Raw genomic sequence first — 18,062 nt, forward strand, 5'->3', positions numbered from 1 at the left:
GGCAAAAAAAGTACATTGAAATCCAAAGAAAGACAGAAACTTCCAAGGAGAGAGAGGTCAAGAACACAGGCTCACTCGTGGCAGAGCACAAAAGGGAGAAACTCCAGGTGCAGCACAAGCAGGTAAGAAGGCTACAACTAATTTTTTAATGAATTGTTAAAGGCTGAGTGTGGGCTAGTGAGAGAGTTTAGAAACCCTGGGAGCTGCAGACACAAGGGGGAGATCACACCCACCTGCAGGTTCTTCTCCATGAATATCCACTGACTGTATCAATATATGCGTAATGGAGAGTACATGGTGTCTGAACAGGGCCATTCTATAGGGACAGGAAACATTTACAGATGAACATCAGTGAAACCACGGTGGGGGAAAACAGTCATAGAGGACTACAAACAGCTTGAATATCATGCACACACATGTGTTTGTTTGGGAAGGAAATTGGAGGAGGCAGGAGGGGTACAGGAGTTCTCAATTTGCCTTGGAGATGAAAGGTTTTAGGTATCAACTATAGTGTGGCTTTTTCCCAACAATTTCCTATCATGAGGCTTGGCAGTTATTAGTACCATTATGGGAAGATGTAGAGGAAGCAGTGTGAAATCAAGACTGAGAAACGGGGAGGGACTTCTCTGGTGGCGCAGTGGTTAAGACTCTGCGCTCCCAATGCAGGGGGCCCGGGTTCCATCCCTGGTCAGGAAACTAGATCCCACATGCATGCCGCAACTAAGAGTTCACATGCCAGAACTAAGGAGTCTGAGAGCCGCAACTAAGGAGCCCACTTGCAGCAGCAACTAAGACCCGACCCGACACAACCAAATAAATAAATAAACAAAATAATTTTTAAAAAGACTGAGAAACGGTTGAGATGAAAGACAAAGTGTAGCAGCTTTTCTATGTGGCTGTTCCCTTCTCAAAAACAGCCTTATCCATCACCCCGACCCACTCCACTTGCTTCCTTAGGCTTACATGTCAATTTCTGCCTGCACTTCTGCTGCCAAGGGTATGTTTATGAAGTTCTTATCTTATTACCTGCAATATGGACCATCTCTTTTTCCCTTGTCTGACTGCCCCTTGGGGTTTTCTCCCACCACAGTGAGTGAGGGCAGGGCACTAAATAAGAGCCCAGGAGAGTATCCCCAGGTTTGCCTTATCTGGCTGATGGCTGTCTCTGAACCAGATGCCATCTTTTACTGACACTGGACACGGGTATGGGTCTCCCATTTCTGAGATAGCACAGTGTCATATGCCCTGTTTTCTTTTGTTCGCTTAGAGAGCTGTTTCTACCACCCAAGTCACTTCCTTTTAATAACTTCCAAACCTTTTCCACATTCTAAAGTCAAAATTTTGTGTTGCTTGTGTTAACCACTGGACTCAATCAGCAGCTTTGTTTTAAAAACAAGGCTACAAAAATCCTCTATGTTAAAACAGAATTGGTCTTTGGGGAAGAGGAGCTCTAAGAAAAATGTGTTTGGAGTTTAATCACACCGCCAACAAAATAATTTAAAAGTCATTTGAATTACAAGTAATCAAAAAAATATCATTGCTCACCAAACCTAAATGGCTACATGAACCTCTACCTGTAGGGAAAATGGAGCAATTGTGGTAGAAAGAGAATAAAGAATTGGAACATATGTTTCTTTGGTTTAACCTCAGACATAGGGAAAATCTGATTTGAAGGAAAATGTATGTAAAACGTTTTTCACTATGCTGCAGTCACACATTGGATTTCAGTGCGTGCTGGGGAAAAAGGTACATTTTGACCCATTCCAGTTCATTCTCAGGACTAGACACGGCATGATTTGGAGGGAACTAGAAAGATCTCATACCCCAAAATAATCTTTTTTATACCTTGGGACAAAAATATATCAGAATAACCCCCAGAGAGTATCTTCCTAGAATTCCCTGACTGGTAAGTTTTGGCATCATCACCTGTCATATGGACTGTGGCTTTTCTTTTAATTAATTAATTGATTGATTGATTTTTGTCTCTAAGTTCCCCTCCTTTCTGAGTCTTGTTATCTCATCTCAGGCAGTCAGTCACTTAGATTTCAGCATGGCTTTGTTCTGCAGTGCAAAAATTTCAGGATATAAATTATCCAGAGTGATAGGAGTACAGTCTGGCTACTTAAACCAGTTTGATGCTTCTTAACTCATTAAACCCAAGTTTAACAGACTGTTACTCAAAATTCACTGCCACGTCAGTTGGTGATTCAGCTCAGTTCTAGTCACTACGCACTGCCCTTGGTCCCAAATGAAAACAGCTTTCTCTCTGCAACTTCTGGATACTGCTTGAACAGTTCTCTTTGGATTCTATCTTAAACCCCTTTATCAAATTTCTAATCTCAGGAGCCCTAGGCCTATTCAGGTGAAGTGATTTAAACTGCTTCTTCCTCCTTCTAAGCCTTTTCTAGACAACTTATCTGTATAAAGCTAATGTACTTCTCCCACTGGACTCTCCTAGTGTCCTTCCTGCTCTGGTTCCTCATGCCTCTGGAACTTTCCCCAAGTGTCTCTTTAAGTAACTTCTACCTTTCATTTTATCCATCTTTTCCTCTCATAGTTTTACCTCCAGGACTTCCAGAACCTTCATCCTATCCCTCTTTTTTTTTTTGAAATGGATAATTTTTTTTTTTACATCTTTATTGGAGTATAATTGCTTTACAATGGTGTGTTAGTTTCTGCTTTATAACAAAGTGAATCAATTATACATATACATATGTTCCCATATCTCTTCCCTCTTGCATCTCCCTCCCACCCTCCCTATCCCCCCCCTCTAGGTGGTCACAAAGCACTGAGCTGATCTCCCTGTGCTATGCGACTGCTTCCCACTAGCTATCTATTTTACGTTTGGTAGCGTATATATGTCCATGCCACTCTCTCGCTTTGTCACAGCTTACCCTTTCCCCTCCCCATATCCTCAAGTCCATTCTCTACTAGGTCTGTGTCTTTATTCATGTCTTACCCCCATCCTATCCCTCCTGATAAAACATAAAGCCCATTTACATTTCAGTTACTCTTGCTTCCATATGAACAAGAGCACTATATCCTTAAATCCACACATTCACTGGGGAAGGGTTATTTTTTTTTTTAGTCACAAGTTTAATCATCAAAAATCTTGTTAGCCAAGACTGCTTTACATTTGGCACCTGACTAAGACAGGAAGACCCTATCGTAGGGCATAGCCTAGGACCTGGATGCAGAGATGGTTAGGAAACACATGGGAGATTACAGTAATTCATTAAGGCTCCAGAAAGGATACAGCTCCAAAATTTGGGGAAGAGGTCAAGGAAAGGTTAGCTTCTGATATTCAAACTAAAAAATTTGGACAGGACTGCATCTGCAAAAATGACTCACTTTCAGTGATTTAAAAACATGTCCCGAATGGAGCCATTGTCTCTTAGTTCAATTAAGAAAGTCACTGGGTTTCTCAAAAAACTAGTCCACTCAGTGAAATTGTCAAATGCCTCAGATTCTTGTTGTGCTGTCATAACAGGAGGATTGGAAGTCGGCCTCAGACCTGATAAAAGGAAGGCAAGAGAGCAAGCTGATATTAGACTTACCCAGCATCCCCAGATGGCAGGACACTTTGGCTTCGGAGGACCAATGTCAATTATTTAGTTAGACTATACCTAGAACAGAACAGGGGCAAGGTACACTTAATTTTATAAAAATAGCCAGTAATTACATCTAACTATTTTTGTTGTTATTATTTTCACCAAGTGTTGCAGTAGGCAGAGAGAACTAGGAAGAGGAGCGGATATGAATGTCATGGATGAGGAAAATGATGTACACTTAGTGCCAGATAGGAAAATAAATTGCTAAATGGAAGTTTCACAAGAGATGCAGCTCAGGAGTGGGTGAACAGAAAGAAAGACTCAGAGAAAGGCAAGGCTGACCTACTGATAAGAGAAAGTTAGGATGAGGCATAATCACAAGGGAGTGCATTTATAGATAACACCTGAATCTAAATGCCTGCATGAAGAGGAAAATTGGGAGAAGACGTCCCATGTGGAGCTTGCTATAGCAAGCATTTTTTTTCCCAATGAAGTTGATACTTTGTAATGTCAAGCAATTGAGGGGTAAGCATTTAGAACCAAAGTAGAAGATAGGGAATAGCATTTGATTAGTTGGATGTATTAAATCAGCTATCAAGACAGACTGCATAAATGCTGCTAGAACTGTGTTACTTAATATAAGAAATAAGTTCAGGGTTTCCCCAATTTTAGTCTTTGGGAACTACCTTTATCATCTTGGCCATATCCTCATACCACTTATACTCTGTTTAATGTAATTCTTTAAAACAATTAATTTTTTTCACACTTTAGCTTCATCCTAAACAATAGTATCTATGACCCCATGAGTTTGATAAGCTAGTTACATCTTTTTCTAACATATATTAATGTAAATGTATAACCTTAAAAGTTCTTCATCTGTGTGACAGAATAAATGAACCTGTGTATTGCACAACTGGTGATACACAGATCCCATTCTGAGAAACCCTAAGGTTTATCAATATATTGTTTGTCTACCGTAATGTTGTGGTTTGGTGTGTAAGAAAGTAAGTACTAAATGCACTTAGAACTTTTTCTTCAGGTTCCTTCCCTTTTGAGAGGAAAAAGGAGGAAAAACATAGCATCATTAATTCCCTCCTACTTGGGTGGCTCAGGGACTTATTTTTAAGTTATTGAAACCGCTGACTACTCAAAGTGTAAGCCAGGGTGGGTAGCCATTTGTAAGAGGGCTTTAGATTAATAGAAGAGCAAGCTCTCCCCTGGTATGGAAGGAAGTGTATGTAGAGAGGCAGATGGAGTGATTGATTGCTCCTGGATACACTGAATATGCTTTTATTCAGGCTACAACACACCATAGAGAAAAGCTGTGGATGGGAATGAACAGTGTACCTGTTGAAAGACAGACCCTCTTTGGAGAAAATCAACTAACATTTATATTCAAGTACCCACATACTATGAAGAACAGGTAAAGATCCAGCCTACTTGGACCCACTGCACACATCCTTATTGAGTTTCTACCAAAATGTAGCACCAACATTTTGTCTCCCAATTGGATTTACCACTAAGAGAGAGAAGTTGAAGCAAATAGCCAATGTTGGCATCTGGATATACATAAATTCTGTAAATTCTGAAATTGGCATCCTAACTTATAAATCAGCCTCTTCTGAGTTAAGTTAGAATGAATGAGTTGTCCCTAGACTTGAACAATTTTGTAGGAAGTAAAAAAATAATTTTTCAACCTGCAAGGCTAAACATCTGTGGAGGCTCTACTAAGAAAATCATTCATAGTTGGGGCCCAGGTTGATCAGAAGGCTAGCCTATCTTCCTTTGAAACCTCAGTAGGTAAACGGGTACTAAAGACAAACTTAATCTCTGGTCCAGTTTTCCAAAGGTTGGCTCTGCTCGTTGGATAGCATTCTGAGGGGCTCCTATTACCCATCTCAAAGCTACATCTAACATCTTACTAATGGAGGCTCTGCCTTGATATTCAATGAAAGATATTCACTAATGGAGTATTTTAAGAAATGAAATGAGTTTATGTGGTAGGTAGAGTATTTTGAAACATAGCAAAGATTGGTTTGTGCTAGAAGCCTTCATTTGGTGAGAAGACTGGCTTCTTGTCACCAAACCATCTGCCTGTCTTCCATGGGCTATGCTGACCTTCTTGTTAAATTGTCTTTTGCCCACTTAGCTCATCAGTTAACAAACTCTGTTAATTAGATGCTAAGAGAACAAGGTGATGTCTAGGTAGCTAGGTAGCAAAATCCAGAACCAACTTCTAATTATACAGTACTGAAAACAAAGTCTTTATCACTAAATAAGCTCTGTCTGTAGCAGGTTAGTACATAAACTTTATTTTTACTTTTCTTTTAAGTGGTCACGCTGGGCTAACTTCACAAAAGTAGTTACTGCTATAAAAGTCTTAGAAAAAAACACAGTGGTAAATCTTCATGACCTTGGGTTTGTCAATGGCTTCTTAGCTATGACACCAAAAGCATGAGCAATAGAGGAAAAAAATAGATAAATTGAACTTCATCAAAATTTAAAACTTTTGGGGCTTCCCTGGTGGCACAGTAGTTGAGAGTCTGCCTGCCAGTGCAGGGGATGCGGGCTCGAGCCCTGGTCTGGGAGGATCCCATGTGCCGCGGAGCGGCTGGGCCCGTGAGACACAACTACTGAGCCTGCGCGTCTGGAGCCTGTGCTCCGCAGCAGGAGAGGCCGCAGCAGTGAGAGGCCCGCGCACCGCGGTGAGGGGTGGCCCCTGCTTGCCACAACTGGAGAAAGCCCTCGCACAGAAACGAAGACCCAACACAGCCAAAAATAAATAAATAAATAAATTTATTTATTTAAAAAAAATTTTTTTTAACTTTTGTGCATCAAAGGACATTGTCAAAAACTGAAAAAACCCACATAACTGGAGAGAAAATCTGCAAATCACATATCCAAGAGGAGACTTGTACCCAGAAAATATAAAGAACTCTTACAACTCAGTAACAGAAAAATAAATAGCCCAATTAAAAAATGGGCAAAGTAGACGTACAGATGATCCCTAACTTATGGTGATTTTTTGACTTTATGATACACATTCAATAGAAACCGTACTTTGAATTTTATCCTTTTCCTGGGGCTAGCTAGCAATATGCAATAGGATACTTTCACAATGCTGGGCACTAGCAGTGAGGTACAGCTCCCAGTCAGCCACGAGATCATGAGGGTAAACAATCGATACACTTCCAACCATTTTGTACCCATACAACCATTCTGTTTTTCATCTTCAGTAGAGTATTCAATAAGTTACATGAGATATTCAGCGGTTTATTACAAGATAGGCTTTGTGTTAGATGGTTTTGCCTAACTGTAAGCCAATGTAATTGTTCTGAGTATGTTTAAGGTAAGCTAGGCTGAATCATGTTCAGTAGGTTAGGCATATTAAATGCATTTTTGACTTATGATATTTTCACTTTACAGTGGGTTTATTGGGACATAGCCCCACCAGAAGTCGAGGAAGATCTATATAGACTTTTCTTCAAAGAAGACATTCAAATAGCCTACAAGCACATGAAAAGATGCTCAACTTCATTAATCATTAGGGAAATGCAAGTCAAAACCACAATGAGATGCCACTTTACATCCACTAGGATGGATATAATTTTTTTTTTAAGTAAATTTATTTATTTACTTTTGGCTGTGTTGGGTCTTCGCTGCTGCATGCGGGCTTTTCTCTAGTTGCGGCAAGCGGGGGCTACTCTTCGTTGCGGTGCGCGGGGCTTCTCATTGCAGAGGCTTCTCCTGTTGGGAGCATGGGCTCTAGGCGCGCGGGCTTCAGTAGTTGTGGCACGCAGGCTCATAGTTGTGGCACACGGGCTTAGTTGCTCCGCGGCACGTGGGATCTTCCCAGACCCGGGCTCGAACCCGTGTCCCCGGCATTGGCAGGTGGATTCTTAACCACTGTGCCATCAGGGAAGTCCGTAGGATGGATATAATTTTTAAAAAGGAAAACAAGTGTCGGTAAGGATGTGAACAAATTGGAACTCCTGTACCTTGCTGATGGATAACTAACATGGTGCAGCTGCTGTGGAAAATCGTGTGGTGGTTCCTCAAAAAGCTAAACATAAAATTATCATATGACTAGCAGATCCACTTCAATGTGTGTAGCCAAAAGAATTTAAAACAGGTACTCAAACAAACACTCTCGCATAAATGTCTATGGCAGTACTATTCACAATAGCCCAAAGGTGAAAACAACCCAAATGTTCATCAATGAATAAGTGGATAAACAAAATGTAGTATATGAATACAGTGAAATACTATTCAGCCATAAAAGAAATAGAGTACCAATACCTGCTATGATGTAGATAAGCCTCAGAAACATGAAGCTAGTTGAAGGGAGCCAGACACAAAAGGTCACATACTGAATGATTCCATTTATATTAAATATCCAGAATAGGTAAATCCACAAAGACAAAAAGCATATCGGTGCTTGCTCCAGACTGAAGGGAGGTAATGGCGAGTGACTGCTTCATGGGTATGGGTTTTCTTTTGGGGGTGATGAAAATGTTTTGGAACTTGATAGAGGTGGTGGTTGCACAACACTGTGAATATACTAAATGCCGATGAACTGTACACTTCAAACTGGCCGATTTTATGCTATGTGACTTTAACCTCAGTTTAAAACCAAAAGCAGCTGATGATTGTTACTTAATGATCTGACATGCAAGTGTGAAGCCAGAATCAACAGAATGCCCCATCGTTATAGCCATGACTTTTGATGGAGTATTCAGCCCATTGAATTGGAATAATTTTCTAAAGAACCATAAAAGGCTATCTTTTCAGGGGAATCCTTTTTATGAGTGTGTATGCTCAAAGTTTAACTGATATCTGTTAAATAGCAGTATAAATTATTTAGCACTGTTTCCCCATAACTGATGGAGAATTGGTTCAGAACAAGTGACATTAATTTGAACACGACTGGCTATCCGAAGTGACTAGGAGATCCTGGGGAACTTGATAGTGTCGGGTGATGAAGCGGACAGATACATGGCACTGCAGCTGACAGCTTAGAAACCATAGAAGTACATCTACTATTCTGAGGAGGACTAATTAGGACCAGGGCAAATCAATAGGAGAAATGCTTTAGGAGAGTTGTACATCTCTCTACTAAAAGCAGGTGAAGCTGCCAGGAGAGCAGGTTCTATTCCCGGGGATACAGATTTGGGGTAGAAAAACGAAGAATCCTTACAGGGAAGATGTGCTTTCTACCGTATGGAAGTCAGTTTTATTAACTTACACACAAAGAAATGCTTTGATATGAGCCACCTGAACCTCTGATTAAACGGGATTAACTTTAAATTTGCTCTTTTCTGTAACTGGCCTCATTTCCCAAACTGGTTAAAAATTATTACCACCCTAAGGATGATTCTTGAACTGTGTTACATGCACAGCTTGATAATGTGCAAATGTTTCCATAACACTAAACTATCACCTCTCTTCCACCCTTTGGAAAAGTCGAGTTTACTTACCGAATTGAAAAAAGCTTATAATGATCACTACAGATGGAACAATCTCACCTAAAATAGCCAAGAAATAAAATGAAAAGTTACGTTTATCCTTTGGGGTCGGTGGGGGGGGTGGTTAGACTGAAACTCAAACCAAGTCTGGTATCAGTTAAGATGTTTTCTCGGCTGTAAGTATTCAGAAAATCAAACTAACAGTGGCTTAAACCAGTAGGGATTTATTTGTCTCACAGAATTAGAAGACAGGAGGTCAGATTTCCTGCTGAATGATGCCATCAATGACCCTGGCCTTTTCTATCTTTCTATCCCATCCTACTTAGCCTCACACTTTGGACTCATGGTCACAATATGGCTACCACCGTACCAGGTATCACGTTCACATTTAAGACATAATGAAAGATGGATGAGTGCTGGAAGGAAGAAGGTGGCATCAGCCACATCTGCTCCTTTTTAGGAAAAATAAGGCTTTCCTGGAAGGCTCACAGTAGATCTCTGCTTATGCCATATTGGCCAGAACAGGTCACAGGGCTAGACCTAACTGTAAGCCTGGTAGAAAGAAAATATTTAGCATTTCTAGCCTCCATAGTGGAAGGTTGGGAATGGGGAAGAGGGTGGGGAATGGGTTTAGGCTGGTCTTATTTCATTGTTTGCCACACTTTTCCTTGTACAAGCATTAAAAAGATTCTTAGATGGAGAAGTAAAATAACTGATTTTATGGATAATAACAAGAACATGGACAATGTATGACTCCTTTTCCAACTCTCTTAATCTAGGAAGTGTGAAGATGCTTGTTTCCACTTCATTTCAGGAAAAAGGAAAACTGATCTACTTTAAATGGTTTGTGGCCTTCCTTTTCAGGTCCTAAAATATCTTCATGCATATTGACTCGTTTGGTTTTCCTACATTTAAGAGAAAGACAGTGGGGATTGGGGATGAGGGGAAGATGAGAAACGAGCCATATGATCATTTACTCACCCAAATTTAGAAATTTAAGGGGTCCTGGTTTGGAGTTCAGGCTATTTTAGCCAAGTATTTTGTCCCTACTATTCTTCCTCCCTGTAAATGCCCAATTAAACACATACACTTACACACACACAAACACACACACACATACAGATTATAAACAGTCACCACCAGCATAAGCGAAGGAAGAAATTACCTAAACCTTGGCCTGGGCAATGGAAGGAAGGCTGTGACTGAATACCCAATGCCAGGAAAGGAGGGAAATTATTTTTTCCCTAGGGAATTCAAATCTCTTTTAAGTTATCACACCTGAGAAATGGATTTATGCAGCAATAATTTAGGGAACAGTGGTCAGATTTATGATGACATAAAATACATTCAATTTCCAAAACAAATCCAGCTTCCTTTTTGTTATCCACAGAACCTATCTTACCCAACCAGGCAAAGTAAGCTTAACCTTGACAAACTGCCTCCCTGCAGGAAACGCTTGCGTCAGCTGGCAGATTTTCCCAGCTACGGATTTGTAACGACTTTCTTAATTTTGAAGAACAGACTAAATGACTACATAAGGATCTGAATATGACCACCCACAAATCTTTCTGCTAACTGATTAGTATGAGTTATTATTAAGTGGGTTTTCCATGTTTCATAAGCATTTCCTGTGCTGGCGCATCCTTTGTGATACTACATATTGCCTCTGACAAATGATTCAAAAATAAAATATGAGCTTCAAAGGAAATGAAGCCAACTGTGTGGCAGAATAGATTTCAAGGAAGAGTTTAATAACATCTTAGGGGGAAGAACTTTAAAAATACATTTTCCGAGAAAAAAAGATAGTAGCTTTAAGGTTTGCACATTAATGGAAAAATAAGTTTTAGCAAAAGAACAAAAGTCTTCATAAAGTGCAATGTTTATAGGTTTAGCATTTGAGCTCTAATAACTTGGCTGCAATTGTGATAGGAATAATCTGTAAATATCACTGGAAAGGCAAAATACATTCTCTTCTCCCAGGTTGAAATGGACTTCTAATCTGCTAGCCAAAGGGCATAGTTTAACTATCTCTATGGCAACCATTTTTTTTCATTTATCTCAGCGTCTGAAGAAAGAACATGCTGTGTACAGCTTGGTAATGCAGTTGTCCCAGACTTTAATAAATTTGCTTTTACATGCTGTTTACAGACTATCGTATCTACAATCTTAGATATTAAGGTTGAGAGATACACAGGGTCTTCATAAAGTTCTTCTACAGATATCTGGTTATATTAATTCCCTTTGGCAAACTCTTATAGTACAATGTTTTATATTTTGGAAAGTACATCTTAATCATTTCCATTTATCTTCCCAATACCCATAAGGATGGAGTAAGCTCCAGACGCGGAAAGCGTTGGCTAATATTGAAGGCAGAAGAGTCTGCTGACCTTTCATAGACATTTTACAACAACCATCAGAGGCTGAGAAGACAGAAAATCATCTTGTCACAAATGCCATAATGAAGAAGGACAGCCAAAGTTGTAGACGTGAGAATCTAATATTGGAACTGAGAGAAAGAAAGAGTTAGACCTACTAGCTTCCAAACTTGGAGAATAGTAATAGCTAGCCCATAAGTGGTGAGCTAAGAGTGCTGGGCACTGGAATAAGTATTTTACATACTCAATTGTCACTGAAATCTCACAAGATTCCTGTGAAGAAGATATTACCACCATTTTCAGATATGGAGAGGAGGTTTAGGGAAATTGTTCAGTAAAAGTTAGATCCCTTCTCTGCTATTCTCCACTATGACGATGTATAACAAATGATAATCATTCACTTGGTCATACTTGATTTCATGCTGTAAGTATTTAGTGGACAACTGCTTAGTGCTAGGTACTGGGCAAGTGATTGGGAAAACCAAACTAAACAAGACCAGCATAAGCCCTCCCCTCGCAGGCCTAACTTTGTTAGTCTAATGTGGTGCAGAGTCCATGGTTAAGAAGTGATAATAGCTAATACTTGCATAGCATGTGTTTTATGCCAGACACTAAGTGTTTGACATATGTTATTTCACTTAATTCTCCCAACATCCGTACCACTTTACAGATGAAGAAACTCAGTCAAGGCTAGAGGCTGAGTAATTTACCCAGGGTTATACTCCTTGTGATTGGCAAAGTCAGGATTTGAACCCAAGCAGTCTAACTTGAGGAACCACTATCTTACTACTGTGCTATTCTTTCTCTCTAAAATTACTTATTGAAATAGGTTGATTAGAGACCTCTCTCATTGACTGCCAGGCCTGTCGGTTAACTGTTGGATACCTTTCGCTTAGAGAGAGTCCGAATGAGAAAAGAATGAAAGAAATAACATCTACTCAGGATATTGGGAAGAGGGGTTTTTTCAGGGATGTGACAAAGCAGGTCAGGGAGCTGAGAATACAGCTGAGGATAAGACAAGCATGGTCTGTGTCCCCTTTGAGCTCTCAGAGAAGCGCCCAGAGATTTCGGAATGAGGGAACTTCCTGCCCTATGGGGTCCAGAAAGTTTTCTCTGAGGAAATGGTGCTTGAGAAAATCTGAAGAATTTGGGACAAGCCCTGAGGGCAGAAGGAACACACTGTGGAAGTTTTGAGGCAGGAGAACGCACGATGTGATCAAAGAACTGAGAGAAGTTCAGTTAGGTGAACGCAGAGATGGAGGAGGAGTGTGGCACAAGGTGGAGGTGTGATGTTACTTGAGAGAGCAGACCGTGTTGAGAACCCTGGACTTCATTCTAATGGCAACAGTCAGCCATGGAAAAGCTTTTCAACACAGGAGAGTCATGGTGAAATTTGCTTTTTTAAAAAGATTACTTTGGCCAAACGGTAGAAAACAAATTAGAAGAGGGAGAAATTTATGTAAAAAGACCTATTAGGAAGTCTTTACTTCCTAATTGTACTTTGAGTGAAGTTTGGTGGAAGGCTAGATTGGTGGGGTGTTGACAGTGGGGATGGAGAGGAGAGGGAAGACTCGAAGATAATTAGAAGGTACTTAGGACTTAATTACTAATGGAAAGACAGGGAAGAGCCCGGAACATCCAAAGGTAGAAATCCAGCGTCTGGGTAATTATCAAGCTAATTAGTGGAGCAATGCTAGCAAGTTGCAGGGCAGATAGAAGCCGCCGGAGGTTGCGTGTAGGATGCTGGTATGGCAGCTGGAGGAGAAGGCAGGGATTGATGCCTAGGATGACAGTAGGAAGAGGAATGTGGGTGGTTGTGGGGAGGGAGGCTCCTGAGGTTTCTTTGCCACTTTCAAAACCACTTCTTAAATATTTTACTAAAATTCACTTTAGCTCTCTGGTGCAGATTTACTGATGAAGGTAAAATTTGAGCTAATAATTTTTTTTTTTTTTTTGCGGTACGCGGGCCTCTCACTGTTGTGGACTCTCCCGTTGCGGAGCACAGACTCCGGACGCGCAGGCTCAGCGGTCATGGCTCACGGGCCCAGCCGCTCCGCGGCATGTGGGATCCTCCCGGACCGGGGCACGAACCCGTGTCCCCTGCATCGGCAGGCAGACTCTCAACCACTGCGCCACCAGGGAAGCCCGAGCAGATAATTTTTAAATGGAGAAAAGTTATTAGCCAATTCATATATTAAGATCCTGTTAATATTTTCTTCATCAACACAAATCAACTTTGAGCTGAAGTCTCCTTTACCTACTAAATCATCACTGGCAACATTAGTACTGGAAAGGCAGTGTCTAGTCTGCCTGAACTTGCCTTATAGAAGTTTATTTGTAAGACTACTATTTGACTCTTGGAATATAATTTCTAATAGAATAAGTTAAAAATCATGAATGACTTCCCAAACCAGTTCATAAAAATTTATTTTAAGCCTTAATATAGCTAGAATAAGAATCTATATAAATCATGTTGAAGTGATCAGTCACATTTATTCAACAAGCTCAGTCTAGCATCTGTTAGATTCTGTTTATGTGCTGAGAAATCAACAACAAACAATACAAAGGTCTTTGCAGTCTAGTTGGAAATAAGGGGCTGAGGAGAGGAGTTATGGCAACAAGCTTTTCTGTCCTCTTCTACCTTTACCCCTTTCTCATTTCTCTACCCCAAGAGTGGAAAGCAGAAACTGCCCAGGGAATGTAGGAAAGTGAAGTTTACTAAAGTAGAAATGTGATAGGCTTTCCTTCCTTCCCCTTCTCCCCTTCCCAGATGCTGCCGCAGATTCCCTTCCTTTGTGCTCTTTCTCTCTATGGAATCTCTCTTCCTTGACCAACTGGGGCTAATCTCTGGATCAGTGGCAGGAATGTGGAGTAGGGCAGGGATTGAACAATGAGAAAAAAATAGTCTTTTTTAAAAAAATTAATTAATTTCTTTTTGGCTGCATTGGGTCTTCGTTGGTGCCCGCAGGCTTTCTCTAGCTGTGGTGAGTGGGGGCTACTCCTCATTGCGGTGCGCGGGCTTCTCATTGCAGTGGCTTCTCTTGTTGCAGAGCAAAGGCTCTAGGCGCGTGGGCTTCAGTAGTTGTGGCACGTAGGCTCAGTAGCTGTGGCACAGGGGCTTAGTTGCTCCGTGGCATGTGGGATCTTCCCAGACCAGGGCTCGAACCTGTGTCTCCTGCATTGGCAGGTGGATTCTTAACCACTGCACCACCAGGAAAGTCCCAAAAACATAGTCTTGAGAAAAGCAAGACAGACTTACAAATGGAAAGAGAAAGGGAAAGATACATTCCCAACAGGAACAAAAAAGAGTCCCCATTGAAATCAGAAGAGGAGGCAGTTCATATGCAAGATACCCAAATCAATACAGGGCTTACCATTCTTTGTAGGATTCTCACTCAACTGTTTTTTTTTTTTAAAGAAAATTAATTCTCTGAAAGTCAAGATTTACTTAGGAAAAATTAATAGTTATTTCTAATGTAACTACCAAATGGTAATTTCCTAATGAATTAATTGGCTCAGAGCTATATGCTTGTTCTTAAAAAAACAGAAACTGACTATTGCTAACGTCAGCAGAAAAGGAATTTGCTGGAAAGGTAGAGGATAGGTCATAGACTGGACAGGAAGGCTAGACTCCAAGCCTGGAAATTTGAGACGAGCCAGGGAAAATTAGGGAGCAGGCCAAATTCCCACTGCAAGAATTGTCTGTTTGTGATGTCTCAATGGACATGACAGCCATTTTTGCCTTCTGCTGCTGCTGGATGCACCTCCATGTGTGAATTCAAAACTGTCCCTGTATAATAGTTTCACTAGCCCCAGATTCAAAGCGCTGGGCAGAAGCATCTAATTGGCTTTGCCCATAAGGGAATGGGGCGAGGGAACGCCTGGCTCCGTCACCTCCAATAATCACACAGAATGGATTCCATCAGAGTAGATACTGGGCAGCCACAAAGAGGACAAATGCCCACTGCACCCTGCTTCTGATAATTTACTAAAGTGTTCTTTTAATGAAAGGGTAGAATTTCAGCCAAGGATTTCAAATGCATTTGCAAGGGCAGCAAAGAAATTCTGCCTCACGGTTATTTTCACTGGCTGACTCAAATAATAAGCACCACCCAGGTCTACATTTGACTTTGATTCTTAGATCCTGAAGCACACCTTTGTCAAGATTGCCATTTGTCTACTTGTGGCATTGTCTCATTAGAAACCCTCAGCTCTCTGAAGGTGTAGATATATCCATTTTATATACCCATTTTACATATGACATGACTGAGTCTCAGAGAGGATAGTGTTTTGCCTCTAATCATGTACTATAGGCCTAATTGGTTATTATGGAATATAAACAGATTTGGAGTAATTAATTTCTTCTACCTTATTTACTCCAATTTAAGTAAAACATGACTAGTAAAAATTTTTTTTTAATTATTTTTATTAATTATTTATTTTTGGCTGCGTTGGGTCTTCGTCGCTGCACGCGGGCTTTCTCTAGTTGCAGCAAGCAGGGGTTACTCTTCGTTGTGGTGCACGGGCTTCTCACTGCGGTGGCTTCTCTTGTTGCGGAGCACAGGCTCTAGGCGCGCGGGCTTCAGTAGTTGTGGCGTATGGGCTTAGTTGCTCCACAGCATGTGGGATCTTCCCGCACCAGAGCTCGAACCTACGGCCCCTGCATTGGCAGGCGGATTCTTAACCACTGCGCCACCAGGGAAGCCCCTGTAAAATTATTTTTAAAATATATATTTCCTCTAGGATTATTTCACATTTTTTCTTCATAAAATGAATGATAGTGATTTGAAAGTCCCTGATGGATGAATAGGAAATTTCTTCGTTACAACAGAAATTGAGTCCATTAATTATAAATCAGAATAGATAATGCTATTCAAAGCTTCGCATTTCACCTGGAAAGAATCTAATTAACAAGATTCCTTTTTATAAATTCATTTCTGACCTATTTCCTTAAAGAATTGAAACTAGACTCAAATATATTTGTTCTAGTTAGTTGTTGTGTTTGAAATTTTTATATTTGGGATTCTATGTACAGTGATAACACAAGTAAGTTCAAATGAATTTTTAAATTAAAATTATGGATATTGAGAACAATAGCTTTGAGGAATGTGTACTACCATCATGCCAAACTCAGTATTTGGGCTTAAATTCCCTACAAATTCTAATTTTTGAAGGGACCTTTTTCACAAGTCTAACACTGTAAAGTTTTGATTAAGGAATCCTTGGGGAAACGTTTCTTCATGAGGAAGTTCAAGGTGTTAAAGCCAACAAAAAGCTTCGTAAATCATGCAAAGCAAGGCTTCCTGAACGTGTTAGCAGGACAACACCACCTCTGTACAGAGTTTCTATTTTATCCCTGCTAAGGTGAAGATAAAATTCCCTTTGAGGTAATTATGAAGTCTGCAAAGTTTGTTCTCAGGTGCAAGGCATGCTGGGACCTCAGCAGCAAGAATAAGGTCTGGCCTGGCAACACAGGAGCTGTGGATGCTGGTAATTCTCCAGTGCTCTCAGAGGTGCTGTGGTTTAGCAAGCTCGAGCAGCATTCAGGGGCTTATTAGTGGTTGGTCAGAACATGGAGGGAGGGTTTCTGAGTGGTGGTTCAGTGTAGGAACCAGACAAGACACATACCAAAGCACCCATTATGCCAGAAAGTAGGGCCTGGCCAGCAGGATCCAGCCACATGGGAGGTCAATTTAGTAGGAAGTAGTTAGAGTTCTGTGCCATTACTCACCACCAGGGCTCAGGGTGACCACAGAGAGAAAGGAGGATTGGGATCTACAACCAGATGCAGGGAGACATGGAGGGTCTAGGGAGTCTAACTGAATTCCAAGCCTCCCTTGTACTTCCTACCTCAGTTAGATACAGCAGAGGCAAGACTGGGATGTGTTTGGGGCGAGCATCAGGAGACCTAGAGTAGAGGAGCTAGGAAAGCAGAGGCAGTCAAAGTGAGTTAAGGTTGACATCAATCTCCTCTCTCTGTGCCCTTCTATCAACTCAGGAGTGACCTGTCCCATACTGTGGACTCCCAAGTCCTTCCTATTTTCTTCACCTCCTTGCCCATATCGAAATACTGATGGGGTTTATTTTGATATGATTGCTGATATGATTGCAAAATACTGAGTGCTATTTGTTTTGATGGTTAAATGAACTGTATTAAGCATTTGGGGGACTTGCATCCCCAGAGCTCATTGTGAAGACGTCCCACCTCTAGCTCATGCTATGCGAGTGGTCAAGGGCAGATCTGCTGGCCAGGACCTCTGACGTGACTCTGCCACAAAGGACTCTGCCCCCAAGTAAGTGATTCCCAACTAAGGGATTTCCCTCTCTCAGGAATTGAACTTGAAAGACATAGAGGTAAGGAGCCAATTGATGGGTCAAGAAAGCCATGCTGAATCAGGCTGGGGCAGCCGTCTGTGGACTTGAAGAGTTGAAGTTACAAAAAAAGCAGCAATTACAAGCAAGGAGAAGAAGTCAGTTGGTAGAGAACAGGCAGAGCAGATGCAGGAGTCTCGTTTCCTTGTGGCTCTCCAACACCCAGCTCCAAAGTCCTGGCCATCTGGCTTAGCTGTACTGGGGGTCCTGTCCCTGGGTTTCTGTGCAATTCCTCCCCACAAATTTCTTGAACTGCCTTGGGGAAAATACTGTTCCTTGTAACAAAATGACCCTCAATC

General features: G+C 41.1%; 1 protein-coding gene across 2 annotated transcripts in view; it reads right to left on the reverse strand.

Moving 5' to 3' along the window:
* DCAF13 (DDB1 and CUL4 associated factor 13) overlaps positions 1-18,062 on the reverse strand; it is a 79,300-nt gene that overhangs the window by 22,570 nt on the left and 38,668 nt on the right. The window contains exons 14-15 of one of the 2 annotated variants that reach the window (XR_003003298.1): positions 3,558-3,626; positions 234-316 (exon numbers count right to left, since the gene is read on the reverse strand). The gene's annotated coding sequence lies outside the window, so the exon portion shown is untranslated. Of the gene's footprint in view, positions 1-233; positions 317-3,557; positions 3,627-8,867; positions 9,077-18,062 lie in introns of those variants that run through there. The other variant, XR_003003300.1, reaches the window with a different exon arrangement.

Source organism: Neophocaena asiaeorientalis, unplaced genomic scaffold (assembly GCF_003031525.2).
Source record: "Neophocaena asiaeorientalis asiaeorientalis breed wild unplaced genomic scaffold, Neophocaena_asiaeorientalis_V1.1 scaffold933, whole genome shotgun sequence".
Lineage (NCBI taxonomy): Eukaryota > Metazoa > Chordata > Mammalia > Artiodactyla > Phocoenidae > Neophocaena > Neophocaena asiaeorientalis.